General features: G+C 64.0%; 1 protein-coding gene and 1 long non-coding RNA gene across 3 annotated transcripts in view; one reads left to right on the top strand and one right to left on the bottom strand.

Moving 5' to 3' along the window:
* SKI (SKI proto-oncogene) overlaps nt 1-16,891 on the top strand; it is a 60,172-nt gene that overhangs the window by 37,235 nt on the left and 6,046 nt on the right. The window lies entirely within an intron of this gene.
* Nucleotides 8,077-15,881, bottom strand: LOC149750845 (uncharacterized). Its single transcript, XR_016390573.1, has 3 exons — nt 10,890-15,881; nt 9,577-9,667; nt 8,077-9,394 (listed from the first exon to the last, which is right to left on the bottom strand). It is a non-coding gene; the product is annotated as an uncharacterized LOC149750845 (long non-coding RNA).

Below are 16,891 nucleotides of genomic sequence, written 5' to 3'. Positions count from 1 at the left end.
CGGCTTTTCTGGGGCCATTCTTGCAACATGCAGATTCCTAAACTTGCTTTGAAGACGACTCCCAGTGGAGAAGTCTCCACCTGGTCACTCACTCCCCAGGCAGAATCACGTGGTCCTCACGTGTCCCTCTCCCTCAGCCCCTTAGAGCAGGGGCCTGACCTTCCTGTTCTGAAGACAGAGGCCTCTCCGTGGGTCCTGGAATGTTGCGGGGAGATGGGGCTGCTCCGAGGCTGAATATAGATGGGGTGTCTGTCGGGGCTGTGCACGGTTAGCGGGCACGCGGCCCTGAAGCCCGGGCTGTCAGCCACCACTGTGGCGTTCTCATTTCTGATAGGTGCGCAGCCGGGTCCCATGCGGACCTGCAGGGCTTTGCCCTCTCCTGTGCCTGCTGCCAGGGTTGGGCGGAAGGCCAGGAGCGCCACTGAGCCCCAGGGCGTCTGTGGAGATCAGTCCTGGCCTTGGATGGGGACCCCGAGCGTCCGGGCTTCCTTGTTAAGGCCAGAAGCGTCCCTAACCCTGCAGGAGGAAGAGACCACCTGCTGGAGGGCCGGTGCTGGCCAGACTCCAGAGCTCCCAGCATGCGGGACTGCGGGCCCAGGGTCTCCATCCCAGCCATTGCCTCAGCCCCCAGGAAGCTCTGACACCTTGTGTCCCCGAGACACCCAGGGCCTTGGGACGGCCGTGGATCCCCCGGGCTTCCGTGCACCCACAGGGCTGCATGGCGTGTGTGGACCCCAGGGTGACCCCACCCTGGTCCTTGTGACTTGGCCCCGGGGGCACCGCTCCACCATCCGGGTCCCTCCCTTAGCCCTTGACTGCAGCCTTAGACTCTGACCTCCTGTCCTGCTGGGCGTGTGGGGAGGGCGTTTCCACATCCTGTGGGAGAAGCAGCCGCCCTGTCTCCTGGGCTCCTGGGCTCCTGGGGTCCGGTTGCTCTGGGCCCGCACGCAGCGCTGGTGTTTCTGGCCCAGTTGTCATGGGCCTGGTGTCTGGAGGCCCCAGGCTGCGCCGGTGAGCAGTGCAGGGCTTGCCCTCCCAGTCCAACGGGGGCGGCTGAATGCCAGGTGGGGCCGCAGAGCACTTCTGGGGCTTAGTGGCCAAGGACTGGACAGTCACCGCAATTCCCAGTCGCCGGGCATCTCCGTGTCCTGAAGGCCCGGATCCCTGGCCCCCCGCGTCTCTGTGGGTGCTGCAGGCCTGGCGGACACCCCACGGGGGATGCCCTGTTGGAGAGCCCCTTCCTGCCCGCCGGCCTTCTCCGGGCGCCACGTCCTCCCGCCCCACCACTTCCAAGCCCCCTTCCCGTCCTTGTCACCTCCTCTCCTCTGGGCTTGCCAAGAATGTCGGGAAATTGGGGGGGGGGCACAGGAAATGCCTCCTTCCCTCTAAGGACTGCTCCAGCTGCAAGTGCAGGGGGCTGCGGGAGGGACACGGGTGTGGAAAGCTGTCCCCGGCCAAGGCCACCCCACGCCCCGGCTCTGCAGATAGAGGGGCGCTGTCTGCCTCACTCTGGCCCCATGTGCGCACCCTGCCAGGGGGAGACCGAGGCCGGAGGTCGGCAGGCTCCTTGAGGGAAGTGAGGTGTTTCTCCTTTAGTTGTTTCAAGTGGGATCTTTCAAAAAGCAGATTCAGTGGTGACACCCCCTCTCCCGCCATCTGTGTCATTAGCGTTTAGGAGACACGTTAGCCATTGGGGTGGAACCCGTTCCTGTGTGGGCGGACGGCGGCCCCTTCTCCAGGAGGCCGCCTGGGTCACCATTGCGGAGGGAGGGCCCGGTGTTCCCGATGTCACTGCCAGAGCCCGGCCTGCTGTAACCACATGTGATTGAACCCCTGAACAGCCCCGACATGGCACCCAGTCTCCTGGCCTGCAGAGAGGAGGCTGTGTCACCTGACACCTCACACGTGCACCTTTTAAGAATGTACACCTGGCCTAGAAAACAGCAGCGAACACAGGCTATAGTGTGGGTATTAGAGATGAAACCGGAGACCCCAGTCTCCTATTAGATCATGTGAACTCGGGTCTTAGGGTCAGTGAGGGTCAGAGAGAGCTCGGGGTGGGCCGTGGGCTCCGGTCCCTGCTGTGGCCTTGGCCACAGTGGGCAGAGCAGGCCCAGACCTGGGGCGAGGGGCCGGCCGCTGATTCTAATGGTGGCCCCAGCCCTCCGCCCTTGATGGCAGGGCCTGTGAAGGGCTGCTGCCCCTCCCCCCAAGGAGAAGGCACAGGAAGCCCCTGTCTCTGCTCCCCCCCCCAGGGCTGCTGGGACACCCTTCCCTTCCCTGTGGGGTCCTTGGCTTTGTGCAGTGAGAGAAGGGAGCCCAGGGGCGTCTGTCAGCGAGGGGACGATGCAGGGCTGGTATGGGCGGGGGCGGGGGTGGGGTCAGGTCCTGGGCCGGGCGGGTCCCCTGGTGCAGCCATGTCACCCAGGCTCTGGCCTGGCAGCACTGGGAGAGCCTTGGTGCCTGGGCCCCTGGCCTCCTGCCCCTGCCAGGCCCTGCCCCCACCCGCCTCTTGATGGGGGGGTGTCCTGGGATGCTCCGCAGGAGGGGAGCTTCAGGGGTCTCAGGGCCCGTTGGCCGGCTCACCAGTGGTGGGGATTCTGCAGCTACGGGGGGGCTGTCATGTGGCCGGCGTGGTTCCTGCTGTTGGCGAGACGTGTTAGGGCTAGACATTCGAGAAACGCCATGTTCTCTGCTCTGAGGTAGCAGAGCCTGTGTCGCCCCATTTTTCAGATGAAAAACAGATGTGGATTCTTCAGCCGCGTCCCCCGCTCAGGCCCCTGTTGCCCGCGTCCTGGCTTTCCTGGGCCCAGTGTGGCCCACATAGCCTCCTCCCCGGTGCTGGTCACCCTTGTCCCCCTCCCCACCCCAGCCCACCCCACTGGCAGGGATGAACCTCAGATGGGAGGGGCTGGGCCCCCTTGGAGACCCTCATCCAAGTGTGAAAGTGACGGGGTGAGCTTCACGCCATGCGTTCTTCATTTTACTAGGGACCCACTCTGGTGGCCCTGCCTTCTTGTGCCCTGGTCAGTGCTGGCGACAGGCCCGTGGACTCTCGGCTCTGTGTCTCCAGGGTCATGTCTTTGGGACCCACGAGCAGCTGTCTTTCAGCCTGGGCTTGGGGACTCACCAGGGATACACCAGCGGTGACTTCGCTGGCCCCTTGCCGGCCTCGGTGCCTCAGCCTGGAAGCAGAGACGGCCACCGCGCCAGCTCTGAGTAGCCCCGCGGCCGGGCAGCGCCACCGTCCACCCGCGCCGGCTCAAGCGCTGGGCTCAGTGTTGTGTCGGTTTCTATGGTGAGAAAACAAGCAGGGCGGCTGCCGGGAGGGGGAGGGGAAGGGGAGGGAGGAGGTGCAGGCGCTGAGGAAGCCGAACCGACCGGCGGCGTGGGCGGGGCCGGCCGGGGCTACTTCCTGGCGGGGAAGCAGGCGAAAGTGCCGTCCCTCCAGCTGCCCGCTGAGGCCGGGGCGCCTGCAAGAGCGGGGCTGGGCCTTGTCGGCTGTCGGCACGTGCAGTGCCTGGGGGAGGGGAACCTGCCTGGGGGGGGATCTTTAGGTTGCTGAGGAGTGGAGGGCAGCTCCCCTGGGACCCCGCCTGCTGGCGGAGGAGGCTGCACGGGGTCTGGCCCGGCGGTGCCGTGGCGGTGGCCAGGTCCGGTGTGTCTTGCCTTCGGCCTGCGCCGCCCGCTGGTCCTGCCGCCCACGCCTGGCTCGCCGCAGCCTCCTTTTGGCCCCGGGTCACCCTGATTTCTCTCCGGGCTGCTTGCAGGTCTGGGTGAGGGGCCAGGCTGCCTCCCCCTGCTGCTGCGCCCCTCCTGAGAGCCCCTCCAGGGGAACCCAAGGTCTCCAGCTGACCGGGGAGCCGATGCCAGTGCCGCTGCGAGAGCGCCCTGGGTCGGGCTCCCTTCCCTTCCCCCCCAGGAGACCTGCACCTGGACGAGGAGAGGTGGGGGCAGATGGGCTTTCAGCCACCCTCCTCTGGGTCACCTGCCCACCGGGCCGCACCCACCCGGGGTTCTGCTGTGACCCCCGTGGCTGGAGGGCGGGGTGGGCGCTCCACGCACTGTCCTGCGGCTCCATTCCCGTCAGTGGCTGGTGTGGACAGGGGAGTTTGGGGCCCACGTGTGTGCTTCCTGGACGGATGCACCCCCAGGGATAAAAAGAAGTGACCTTTTTCTGTAATTAGAATTGGGAGCACAGAAAACCCTTTGGCTTTGAAGTGTGTTTGGACCCCAGTGGGCAGCCTGTGTGCTGCCTTGAGCTCTGGTTCAGATGCATGGTGGTTTTCGCGGAGCTGTGGGGAGCTGGGCGGCAGCTCACGGCAGCCTCCCCAATGAATTTCTATCTTCCCCGCCATCACCAGCTCTGTGTGCACTTGGGAGGTGTTGACAAATGGGCTTAAAAGTCTTCTTTTGGAGGATCTTATCCTTAACAGGTTAGAGAGTGGTTTCCAAGTTCCCTCGCTCTGGCGTGAGCGGAGGCCCAGCTCCGGGTGGCGCTCGCACGCGCCCTGGGGCTCCACGTGGGTGACACCGGACCACAGTGTCGGCTTCTGTGGGCAGCCCTTTGCGTCCCCAAGGACGGCGAGTGGCTGCTGCTGAGCCTGTGCAGCTGGGCACCTTGCGGGTCCACGGTGACTGAGCGCGTTGAGGGTCTGGGCTGGCTTCGTAACCCGGCTTTTGTCTGGGAAGCAGGAGGAAAGGGCCTGAAATGCCTACACTTCATCTCTCTTTTGAGGTCTCTCAACTTGTCGCAGTGTGTGTGGGGGGGTTATTGTTATTTAATGCCATTTCGGATAAAGAAAAAATTAAAAATTTAAGCTATCACCCTGAGTTTTACCGTTCCTCCTCCCGTCGTGTGATGCCACTTTTAAATGCAAAGATGAGAGCGTCTGAGGTGTGTGCAGGTCGCTGCAGCCTGCGTGTGTGTTTCGTCCTTGTCTGGCTGACGGCGCTGCCCCCCACCCCCAGCTGCCTCTGCCTCCCTCTGAGGTGTGGAAGGCGGGAGGGACGAGAACCCGGGTCCCCAGCTCCCGTTCTGGCCACGTCTCTGACTCTAGCGTGGGTACCGAGAGGCCAGGACGGCCTCCTGGGCTGGGGTGGGAGGCGGATGGCCCCCTCTGTCTGAAGGGAAGCCCTGGCCCGTTGGGGTCACACGCCATCTCTCTGGCTCTGCACACACCCCTGTCCCGTTGGATTTCATTTACAAGATAACATTTGATCAAAGGTGAAGAGGTGACCCCAGCAGAGCATTGACCCCAGTGTGCGGTCGTGTGCCTGCAAAGCCAGCCCTGGTGTCTTACCTTCAGGTTAAAAAGCCCTCGTGGGAGGGGCCTCCTAGGACCCCCTTCCCGGCCCTCCTCCTGCCCCCGGGGGTGTGTGGGAGTTGGTGTCAGGCTCTGGAGGGCCGGGAGACCCCCATGCTGTGCAGAGATTGGCCGCCTGTCCCCTTTGGGTGGGTACATCTTGGGGATGTTTTTACTTAGATTCTGAAGACGGGGACAGTGTTCCCTGGACAGGAAAAATCCTGCTGTGGAGAGAAACGGGGAGCTCCCGACATGGGCAGTTTGGACCCCAAGAACGTCGTGAGCGGCCTCCTCTACCCCCGAGGATGGTTCAGGCTCTGTGGCCCGCTGCGAGGTGGGCTGCTGGGAGGGTCTGCTCCCGTGGACTGAGCACGGGGCTCCCCTAAGTGGGATGGGGCGTGTGGGCGGTGGACCTCGTCCTCCGAGGGCCTCCCGGGGCCCAGGGAGCTGGGTGCCAGCCAGGGGGAGGGGTCGTTCGAGAGCGGAGCGTCCTCGTCTCTCCCCCCGGCTGCCTCTTTGGAAGCCCCCATCCTGCATGGTCGGCCCTGGAATTCGGGCCTGGCAGGCGGAGTGTGGAGAGCAACACCGATTCCCTCCTCCTCTCAGGATGCACGGATTGGGGGCGCTCGGGGGTCCATCACGTGCCCTCGCCTGGGGCTGGGCCTCTTTACTGGCGTCGTGTCTGTGTGTCAGTGAAGTCAACTCTGAGGTTGGGGTGTGGTTGACCCGTGGGTGTCATGGCAGTGCCCTCGGGACGCTGATGGTGGCCGGGATCCGGGCCTTTCTTCTGGGCATGGAGCTCCTGGGCCTTCGAGTCCCTCCACAGAACTGACCAGCCCGCAGAACCTGTGTCACCTCCTCCAGGACCCCGGCCCCCAGGTTCCCGGTCCTCCTTCCGTCCTGGCTCACGCACCCACCCTCCCGAGGCTCCCGCTCGGGCGAGCTGTGATGCGTAGCTCGCGGCAGGGCCTGGCGCATGGCAAGCAGGCTTTCTGTGCACAGAGACCTGGGGTCTCGGGCTCCCAGCCCCAGGCCCGGCGGCTCCTCCCGCGGGAGTGGGGGGCGGGTGAGATGGCGGAGCCAAGTCTGGGGACGCGTTCCCGCTTCGGTCTCTGGTAGTGTGTCCTCCAGGGTGGGACACTGAGCAGCCCGAGGCCTCAGCTGCCCTGGGCCCCCGGGTGCTCCACCATCTGCCGCCCCCTCCGCTCGCAGCCGAGGCCTAGGGTCCCGAGGCCTCGGGAGACCCTCGGCCGGCGTCACGTTGGCGTTTGGAGGAGCGGAAGGCCCTTCACTGGAAGGACGCGGGAGGCTGCTGTGTCCCGGCAGCCTCTGATCCTGGCTCAGCGCCCCCGGCCAGCGTCCGCGTCAGTGCCCTGACTGATGGGACCAGGCGGGGCTGGGGGCTCTCTCCCCAGGGCCTGTCCCAGGGCCACCCGGGAGCCACCCCACCAGCCTGCCAGGTTTAGGGCTCTGCTCAGTGAAAGGCCTGCCAGGTCCCGCTGACTCCCGGCCCCGGGCCCGGGCTTCTCTCTGAGGCTCTCACCTGGAGCAGGTGAAAGATCACACACGAGAGTGCCGTGTTATGCGTGTGTGCAGGCTACACGCCCCTACACGCCCGTCCACTCGCGTGTGCCCCGATCTTGTCCTGGTCCGAGCACGGCAGGTGTCAGCTGTGAGTCCGGGGGCGTGTGGGGGGGTGCCCTGGAGGTTTAAGCAGTGGAGGGGGCCTGGGGCCCGCAAGGCATGGGGGCTGTGTCCCCAGGGGTGGCGAGGGAGACGCCGTGGGTGTGGTGAGGCGCCCACGGAACCCCTGGCGGCAGTTGTGGGTGTGAGCAGAGGGGCCGGGGACAGGCTGGCATCTGGACACGGACGTGGGGCGGGGGGCAGAACAGGAGAAGGTAGGGGCGTCGGGGAGGCTGGTGACCCGGCAGAGCTGCTGCCTGGCCCGTGTGCCCGCTGCTCCATCGGGGCCCTTGTCTGGGGACAGCGCCCATGCGTCCTGGTGGTTCCTGCGTCAGAGGCTTGTTGGGGGGTCAAGGGTGAGGCCGACCTTCCCGAGGGGCCTTGGTGGGGTGAGGGCCGCATGGGGCACGGTGGTGTCCAGCCCCGCCCCTCCCGCTGCCCCGTAAACTGTCCTCTTCCCCTCAGGCTGGTTCTTAGTCACCCTCCAGAAGGGCGGCCCCAGTGCCCTGTGTTGCCTGCCGGCTTTCTCTCTTGTTCTGGATGGAGAGGCCTGTTGGCCCTCCTCCCTCTCTGCCCAGGGGCCGGAGGCCTGGCGACCACTGTGCCCCCACCCCCACCCCCCCGGCCGGTCAGGGCGCTGGGAAAGGCGCTGTCCCTCACCACCCCTCAAGGACATTGTCCTAGGAGTAGAATGAGCCCCAGAACAGCTTCATTGTTCTCGGGGCTCTGGTGTTTGGGGTTTTTTTTTGTAAAGTCCTTTTAACAGTTACTTTCCAGTGACCGCTAAGGAAAAGAAAAGGTTCCGTTCCGCCCTGCCTGGTCCAGCGGGGGACTTCCCCTGATTTTCTGATGCTAAAAGGGAGGTTTTGCAGGAGTGTGGGAGGCCTTGTGCAGCAGGGCTGGTGGCGGGTCCGTGACGTGGCGAGGACTATAGGGCCACCGGAGGCCTCCCCGTGTCGGGGCTGATGTCCAGGGTCTTCAGGGACACGCTTTCCCAGAGCCCCGCCCAGCCCCTCCCGTCCCCTCCCTGCATTCTCCTCCACAGGAGGGTTGGTGGGGGGTGGGTGGGAGGACCTCCCTCTGGGAGCCAGGCCAAAGGTCCCTCCTTGCGGAGGGAATGCGGACCCCTCCATCGAGAGCCGCTGAGGTCTGGTTCCCGGGGGAGGGGCAGTGACTGTTTCCTTAGCAAAGTTTTAACTTATTCTCATCGACGGTGTGGAAATAACAGAAAAGGTGACCCATTTAAGTTTAAAAAAAATCAAAGCAAATCTGTAAAACTGCTATTTTCACTTCATTTTGGGGTTTGGGGTTGTCTTGCAAATTTAATCTGCTTCCTCTGTACCACAGTAATCAGAAAATAGGTTAATTTAAGCATAATATGAAACATGAATTATCACGTGGAAAATATTAATGGTACTTACAAAAATAGCTCTGCAGTTTCTAGAACTGTAAAATCTGCAGGACCATCCATGACGTAGCCTTTGGGCTGATTTAGAGGTAGTGGTCCCAAGCGTGGGGGCTGAGAGCTACGCTGTAGGAGACGTGGGTGGTGTTGGCAGGACTTTGTCACAAAGCCTAGGTGGGATGCGGTGGCCCGGAGCCCCACCATCGCCCCGGGGAGCCACACTCTCTCCTCTGCGGCCTCCCTCTGAGGCGAGGCGGGCATCCCTGCAGGAAGGAGCCTGCGATTCCCTGCTGCGCCCACCCCGGGCAGGGGTTCAGGGGCCCAGCAGGGCTGGCCCCGGTCTTGGCGGTGGGTCCACGTGGCTGCAGGAGCGGGGCTGACTCCCCGCCCCTCGAGCTGCTGTGGTCCCTGTGGGCAACAGGCTCACCCCGGGCGGGAGAGTCCAGCGGGGGGGGTGTGTGGCTCTGCGGGGTGCCATGTGCCTGCCCGGCGCTGGTGCCCACCCACACGCACAGCTTCTCTCTGTGTCTGCTCCGCTCCCGCTGCGTCTCTTTGGGCGTTCCCACCCTGTGCTCCTCACGTGTAGGGTCTGTGGGCGTCTGCCCCTCCTAGGGGTCCGTGCAGGTCCATGGTTATGGGTTCTTGAGGGACTTTCCCCTGCATGGTGGGCGGGGGCCCCAGGCCCTTGTTGCTCGTGGTGGGCCTCCTGGGCCAGCACGTGACGTGGGTGTGTCCTCCTGGGCTCAGCTCCACACTGCCGCGGGGACGCTCGCTTGTCTTCTCCGGTGTCAGAGTGTGCGGACCGGGGTTCCGGGGCTGAGAAGCGGGGCTGGAGGCTGCTGCCCCCGCCGATCTCCGGGAATCCCAGCCTGACGGCTGTGACAGCTCCACCTCCACCGGGGTTCAGAGAGGTGGGGATGGGTTGCTTTGAAGGCCCCATGCTGCCCAGCAGGAACTTTTCATCTCTGTTTGTGGTCCTGGCTGTTTTTCTGCTGATCGGCTAAATGACAGGAAAATTGCAGAATGAGCAGCTGGACCGTGGGACTCTCTGAATGTCACGGAGAGACCCCCAGGCTCCCTGGCCGGCCGCTGGCCGCCTGCCCCCCGCCCCTGCCCCACGCTTGTGCTCTCCCCGGGACCCCCGCCTCGAGCCCCCGCCGGGCTGCGGTCATTTACACTCACCTGTCCCTGCTCTGGGGGACAAATCACCTTGGGTCCTGTCCTGGGGCTTGGAAATCTCAGGAATGCTTCCAGTGTGTTTCTTGCTCCTCACCTAGAATCCGGGTGACAGACCCTCAGTCCTGCCTCAACTCCAGACCAGCAGTGACTTTCTAATTCAGAAATATCAGTTAGGAGTGGAATTCCGTGTTAAGATTCAGTTAGAAATAGATGTGTTGTATTCAGATTCGTAGACTTTTTCTTTTCTTTTTTTTATACGATTGCTATGTTGTTTTTTTTAAACGTGGTTTTCATATGACGTCTGTAACTTTTAAAAAATGCTACCTTAGACATGCTTTTGCCGATTTGTACATTTGTAAGAACGTCTCTCACCGCTTTTCTGAGGCCTCAGTCTGGGGGGTGCAGGCTCGTTCTTGCGGGTGGAAGGTCCCTGAGGTTGGGGGCCGGGGTGGGGGGACTGCTTTGCCTTCCGAGTGGCTCGTAAGATGGGGATGGGGCCACAGGTGATGCCGAGTTGATCCCCCAGAGGGTGCTGCCCCTGGGTGCCGACCCCGGGCGTGCCTGCGTGCCCATGTCTTGGCAGGGGACCTAGGTCTTCAGCTGCTGAGGGTCGGGGCACAGAGCGGGGAGGGCCAGAGGGCGGGTGCTGGTGGGGGGAGCGGGTGGATGCCGGCCAGCGCGCTGAAGGTTCTCCTGCCCCCTGCTGTGTGAGGCGGTGGCCTGAGCAGCGCCCTCTGACCCTACCTGTGAAGTGGCACCAGGCTTGAGAGAGCCAGCCGGGGCGGGGCTTCCGGGGCGCCCACTGCCAGGACGCCAGGCCACAGGGTTTGGGAGGCGGGGGCCGGGGTGGGCCTCAGGACCTCGGGGCCGCCCTCCGTGTCGAGCCTCTGCATTTGTGTGCAGCCCCACACCCACCCGCCATGGGACCCTGGCCAGGGCCACGTTGTCACCCTGGACATGCCCTGGCTGCCTGGCCAGGTGCCCAGTGGATGCCAGCCCCGCCGGGACCTTGTCTGACCCCTGACGCCGTCTCGGTGCCATGGACCTTGAGCGGCTCCCCGGGCTCCTCAGTCAGGAACCCTCAATCCTCAGTGGTTGGGTTTTTCAACCAACAGTTCCTCTTATTTTTCTAATAGATATTTTTAGTAATAGCTTTGTTGAGATGTAATTCGCATGCCAGAAAATGCACCCTTTCTAAGAGTATGATCCAGTGAGTTTTAGTATATGCCACCCATCACCGTTGTCTAATTTTAGGACGTTTCCATCACCCTGAAAGAAACCCGTGCCCCGTGGGCCCCCCATCACCCAGCACCCACCGATGCACTTCCTGTCTGCGGAATTTCCCGTTCTGGACGTTTCACGGGAATGGGACCATGTGGCCTCTCACGTCTGCTCCTCTCACCGGGCGCTGTGTCCTCACGGCTCCACCGTGTCGCGTGTCTGTGCCTCACTCCTCGTCAAGGCTGAGCGATACCGGTGTGTGGATGGACGGGACCACGTTTTGCTTTTTCATTCACCCACCGACGGACATTTGGGATGTTTCCGCTCTTTGGCTATTACGAATAATGCTGCTGTGAATACTCGTGTCTGATGTTTTTGCGAGTGTGTTTTCAGTAATCTTGAGTACAGGCCCAGGAGTGGAGTTGCTGGACTGTACGGCAGTTCTGTAGACTGTTCCACGGCGACGGTAGCTCTGTTCCTCCACCAGCAGCGCACAGTGTTCCGGTTTCTCCACATCCTCACCGCTGCTTTTTTTTTTTTTTGCGGTACGTGGGCCTCTCACTGCTGTGGCCTCTCCCGTTGCGGAGCACAGGCTCCGGACGCGCAGGCTCAGCGGCCACGGCTCACGGGCCCAGCCGCTCTGCGGCATGTGGGTTCTTCCTGGACCGGGGCACGAACCCGCGTCCCCTGCATCGGCAGCCGGACTCCAGACCACTGCGCCACCAGGGAAGCCCCCTCTCACCGACGCTTTGTAGCGTCCATCCTTTCAACAATTACAGCCGTCCTAGTGAGTGTGAAGGGACACCTCATGGTGTTTTTTTAAATTCTATTTTTTTTTTTGAGATGGTTGTAGGTTCACCTGCAGGCGTACGAGGTGACAGATATTCCCGTGCACTTGGTCTAGATTCTGGTACCAGGTGTGAGTCCCTCTTTCTAGTCCTCTCGGGTATTTACTGGGGGTCACGGGGTGGTTCTACACCAGCTTTCCTGGCAGCTGCCCCGGGTCACATCCCTGCCAGCGGCGCGCAGGCTCCTGATTTCCCTGAATCCTCACCGACACTTGCTTTCTTGTTGTGATCGTAGCCGTCCTGATGGGTGTGAGGTGCGTTTCCCTGATGGTCAGTGACACTGAGCATGTCTTCACGTGCTTGCGCTTGTTGGCTGTGTGTGTGCCACCTTTGGAGCAATGCCTGTCCGAGGCCTTCGCCCTTGAGATGGGTTGTTTTTGTCTCGCGTTTCCGTTCTCACGTGTTCTGAATCCAGGTCCCTTATGAGAGGTGATTGCAGAGGTTTCTTCCGTTGTGTGCTGTCTTCTTGCTTTCTCTTTCTCGATGGTGTCCTTTGAAGCACAAATGTTCTGATGCTGCTGAATTCCCCCTTTGCTATTTCATCTTTGGTTCCTTGTGCTTTGGTATCATCTAAGCCGCTCACTGGGGGTGGGGCTCACACCGTTGGAGCCCTCATGGTTCCTCCAGACGCTTCACCTTCAGGTTTTCTCTGAGATGGTTTGAGGAAGCAGCTTATCGTAGGGGAGCTGCACAGAAACAGTCTCGGCCTTAGGGAGCCGGGAGCCGGGAGGGCCCTCCCCTGGCCGCCCTCACCCCGAGAGCCCGGTGAGGACGTGAGGAGCAGGGGGGAGGTTTGGCTTGTGTCCTTTCAAGGACCCGCTTTCCAGCCGTGTGGAAAATGAGCTCATAACGGTGGCAGCGCAGGTCCAGCAGCCCCTGACGCCGAGGCCGGGCTGCGCTCGGCCGCCTTCGTCCTGACCGGTGGCCCGTGGGCGGGGCCTCGCCGCTGCGGCGCTCTCGGTCTCCTGGGCGTTCGGGTGATCCTGCTGCTTCCCCCGCACTGGCCTGGGGGGAGGTGCCGCGGGCTCTGGACCATCGTCACAGCTTCCTGGAGCAGTTGGTGTTGCAGGTTGGCGGCCAGTGGTCTCGCCCCTCCGCCTCTGCCTTCTGCACGGGACCCGGCAGCAGTCACTCTCCCCACGCCCACCCGGTCCTCCCGGCGCTTCCCAAAGCCCTTCCCTGAAGTGAGAGCCGCCTTGGACGGTGGGTGAGGCGCTCTCGCGGCCCCTAGCACAGCCTGCCCGGGCCTTTGCTGCAGAATCTGTCGGACTGTGAGCTGGCAAAGGGGAGCCGCTGCCTGCAGGCCGGCTCTGAGGCTGGCTGCTCTCCCAGCACACTCGCCACCGCCTGGTGAAGAGGTGGAGGGGGTGGGGGTGGGGAGGGGATGATATAGGGGGTGCAGGCAGGTATGTTGCACAGCAGGGCACGTGCCTCTGGAGGACACCCCCAGCTCTGTGCGAGCTTCCCGCTCAACCTGGAAGGTGTGCGCTCACAGCCGAGAGGTGGGGACGTGGCCCCTCGTGTTGATCTGTGGAGGCTGCTCGCTGCCTCCGGGGAGAGGTTGGCGCTCTTCCTGTATCTGCTGGCTGGGCTGGGTCAACCCGGGCTCCGGGGGGCAGGGGGTGACACCGAGGCTGATGTCCTTCTAACAAGTTGACGACCAGGGTCTGGCGGCTGGACAGTGCGTGTCGCCTCCTGGCCGAGCGCAGTGCCTGGCCGGACCCTCATCTGGGCCTGGTCCCCGAGGTGGCAGAACTCCCGCCCCCAGCAAAGAGTTGGGGGAGCCAAGTGTCGTTTCCTCCGTGGGGCAGGTCTTCCGTCCAGGCCGTGCTCCTTGGCCAGCGGCGCAGGTCTCACTGGGTGGACGCGCCCACCTGGCCCCCCAGCCACATTGTCTAGTGCTGTTGGGCCAGAGGGCGTGTGAGGACCAGCCGCCCTCAGCCCTGCAGAGCGCCCAGGGCAGCGGGCATCCTGGCCTTAGGCCCCGAGGCCAGAGAGGGGACGCCTCTGTGCTGCGAGAAAACAGACCGATCCAGCCCGGGGAGGGGGGTGGTTACCGCTCTCCTCTGGCTGCCAGTGCGCGGCCTGCACAGCTGAGCTTCGCATGTGCACGACCCTGAGCAGGTGCGTGTGCCCCCTGGGGGGTGCAGGGAGGCCCCTCATCCTGACGACCCGGGGCGCCCTGGACAGACGCCTGCCTCCATGCAGGTGGCGGATCTCAGGGCAGCGTGGCGCCCGTCTGGGCGGGTGGAGCCCTGTCACCTGCACATCCCACAAGGGCTCACGGATGCAGTCGTGGACCTGAGCAGGGAGGTGACTGAGTGGCCGCTTGCTCCAGCCGGGCAGCCGCCTGGGTGGCACGCACTCCCACGTGCTCCATGCTGGGCCCAGCCCGGGCAGCCCCACTGCGCCGTGTTCAGGCGGCATCTCCCTCAGCCCTGCCTGCGTGTCTGTGTTCGAGGCCTGAGTCTGAGCCTTCCTCTCTGAGCCCCGGGCCCTTTGGGGCTGGTCCTGCCCTTGCTGCTGGGCTTCTCTTGCTGTGTTCCTTGCAGGTTAGCGCTGGGCGGCTCTGTGCCCTGCTGGCCCCCGGCTCTGCATTGCGGTTAGTGGGATCCGCCCTTCTGTACTGCTAGGGTCGCCCCAGAGCTGGGAACGTGGGGGGTGGTATGCCCCAGCGCTCTGTGTGTGCGGACGTCACGCCGTGCGCTCAGGCCTGAGCCCGGTGCCACGAGCTGCATCTGGAACGTTCTTTCTCCTTTCTTTCCTCCCCCACGTACGTTTTCGCTTTCTGTTTTAAGATGTCCAAGGTGTAGGGCATAAGAAACGGAGCGCGGCGCGGCAGGGCAGGCCCATGGGGTGGGGACTGCCAGCATCCGGGGGCTCCTGAGGTCCCCAGATCTGCAGGCCAGGGCCCAGCGTCCAGGCCCTCGTGCTGCCAGACCCTGGGGCTCTCAGTGCAGCACTGGGGGTGGGGACTCAGAAACCCAGGGTGAGCTTCGTCTTCGATGGTCCAAAGCCCTCCTTCCGCCCCTTCCCCACCTCTGGGCCTTAGCACAGGGTGTAGGCTGCTCCGCAGTGGGTCCAGGGCCTGCTGCCTGCAGGGAGGAGCCCCCCAGGTTTGCCTGGCTGGGCTGGCCTGCAGGGCCTTTGGGGCTCAGGCACTAAGTATGGCCCTTGGGAGCACGAGGTGGGGACGCTGGAAGCCCCCCCCCGGCCCGGTCTGCCTGCTGCTGTTGCACTGGTCTCTGGCGGTGGCCACAGTCCCAGCAGCCGTCCAGACTCCACTCCACCCATATCCAGCGGGCCCCACGGTTTGGTGCCTCTGACTTGGCTGACACTCCTGGCCTGGCCAGACATGAAAGTCACAGGAGTGACAGCACTCCCAAATTGTACCCCCAAATCCTTGCAGATGTACACAGGTCCCTGGGTGACACACAGACCCCACAGTGGGGGGCGCCCTACGGGCAGACGCGTGTCCTGTCCTCCGTGGTGACGGACGCGCATGGCCGCTGAGCAGTCCTGGGTGGCGACACCCTGTGGTGGTGGGGTGTCTCCTGGGACCCACGTCTTGGCGCTGTCCCTACAGGCTTCTCCGTCAGGCAGCACCCCCACCTCCCGCGCTGGGGCATGTGCACGGGGCACGTGCTCCCACCCGGGTCCTCGAGTGTGGGGAAGTGGCCATGGGCTCCCTGCTCCGCTGCCGGGGAGCGTCCTGGGCTTCGAGGCGCCCAGCGGGGTCAGGAGCCGGAGGCCACAGGCTCACCTCCTCGCACCGGGGGACGTGCGGCCATGGCCGCGCACAGCTCTGTCCCCGACTGCCTGCTGTCGCTGGCCCGTCCTTCCCAGGGCTTTGAGGAGGCCGCACTCCCCCGGGGCCCTGGCAGCCCCGCGCCCGCCCAGCCTCAGTCCACAAGCCCCTCTTCCGCTGCTTCCTCGTTTTCGTAACCGGTCGGCTGCGCTTCATGGAAGGCGCACCAGGGTCCGGAGTCTCAGGGGCTGCTCGGCTTCCCGAGTTTCCTCCCTGCGTCCTGGGTGGACCAGGGCTCGGGGTGAGGCGGGGGCAGGAGGCTCCGGCCCTTCTCCCAAGTGGGAAGCCACCCCTGCCGCGCGGCTCATCTGACACCCGCCACGAGGCTCCCTGAGGTTTCTCGGAATCGGAGGAGCTGGCGGGGCCGCTGTGGCTTCTCTCCCTTGAGAACTGGGCTCAGACAGGAAACTCCACCCTTGTGGGTGTCGCCCGGTCTAGGCATCACCACGACTCCTTTCCCCTGAAAAGCAGCACCAAGTGGGTCTCCCTTTCCTGAGTGTTTTCAGGTCTGAGCAGACGGTCCCCGCTGTCTGTGGGACCCCCGAACCGTCTCCTGGGGCTGGGTGGGCAGGCTGTTGGTTGGGACAGCTGCCCTGTGCGGGGACCGACCCACAGGTCTGGGGCCCGAGGGCTACACGTTGCTTGGCTCCCTGGCTGCGGGGTCGGGGGCGGCCCCCTGCGCACACACCCATGCGTGCTGGCTCCTTCACCCTGGGGGGCCTGGCCCGGCCTGGCCCCCTGTCTCTTGAGTTCTGTGGTGATGGCTCTGCTGATCCTCGGGTCAGTTCTGGGGTTCAGTATTTTCTCCAAGTGCCCCCTGGGGCAGAAGGAGCCCCTCCCCCCCATCCACCCCACCCGTCTTGAGGTCAGGCCTGGGGGTGATGGGCACTGTCCCCCAGCCCCTCGCCCTCAGTGGCCTCCCGGATACGCCCAGGCTCCGGCCGGGGCGGGGTGGGGGAGGCACCGTCCGTCCTCCAAAGACTGTTCTGTTTTCTTGCCGAGGGACCCTGTGTCCTCAGGACTCTGGTGCCAGCAGACTGGGGGGAAGTTTGACACCAGCCCAGGAGGCCACTTGGGCCACAGCGTCCAGCAGACACAACGCTCGGCTGCTGGGCCCGGGGTCGCTGTCCCAAGCTTCCTTCCCTGACAGCAAGACTTGGGAAAGTCGAGGGGGCTTCCTTGCCAAGCTGAGCACAGTTCATTTTGGGGATGTTCCTTCAGGCGGGGAGGGGGCACGGCCCAGGGCTGCCCTGCCAGCCTAGCGTGCAGCTGCCCCAGGCCCCATGTGGCGAAGTCCAGAACTCTGGGGGCGCTGCGTGGCGCCCCTGGAAAGCTCTGCGTGGCGCCGACAGGGCCCTATACTCGGCCAGCGAGCCTGCCTGCCGGGCCGCCTCTTCCAGACCGGCGGTGGCCTGAGGGTAGGGGCAGGGGTCCCTCCTGC

Source organism: Delphinapterus leucas, chromosome 1 (assembly GCF_059928025.1).
Source record: "Delphinapterus leucas isolate spDelLeu-1000000601 "Yukka" chromosome 1, BTC_Dleu_Yukka2, whole genome shotgun sequence".
Lineage (NCBI taxonomy): Eukaryota > Metazoa > Chordata > Mammalia > Artiodactyla > Monodontidae > Delphinapterus > Delphinapterus leucas.
Note: the sequence above shows the minus strand (reverse complement) of the source record. Positions and strands in the feature narration are given on the sequence as shown.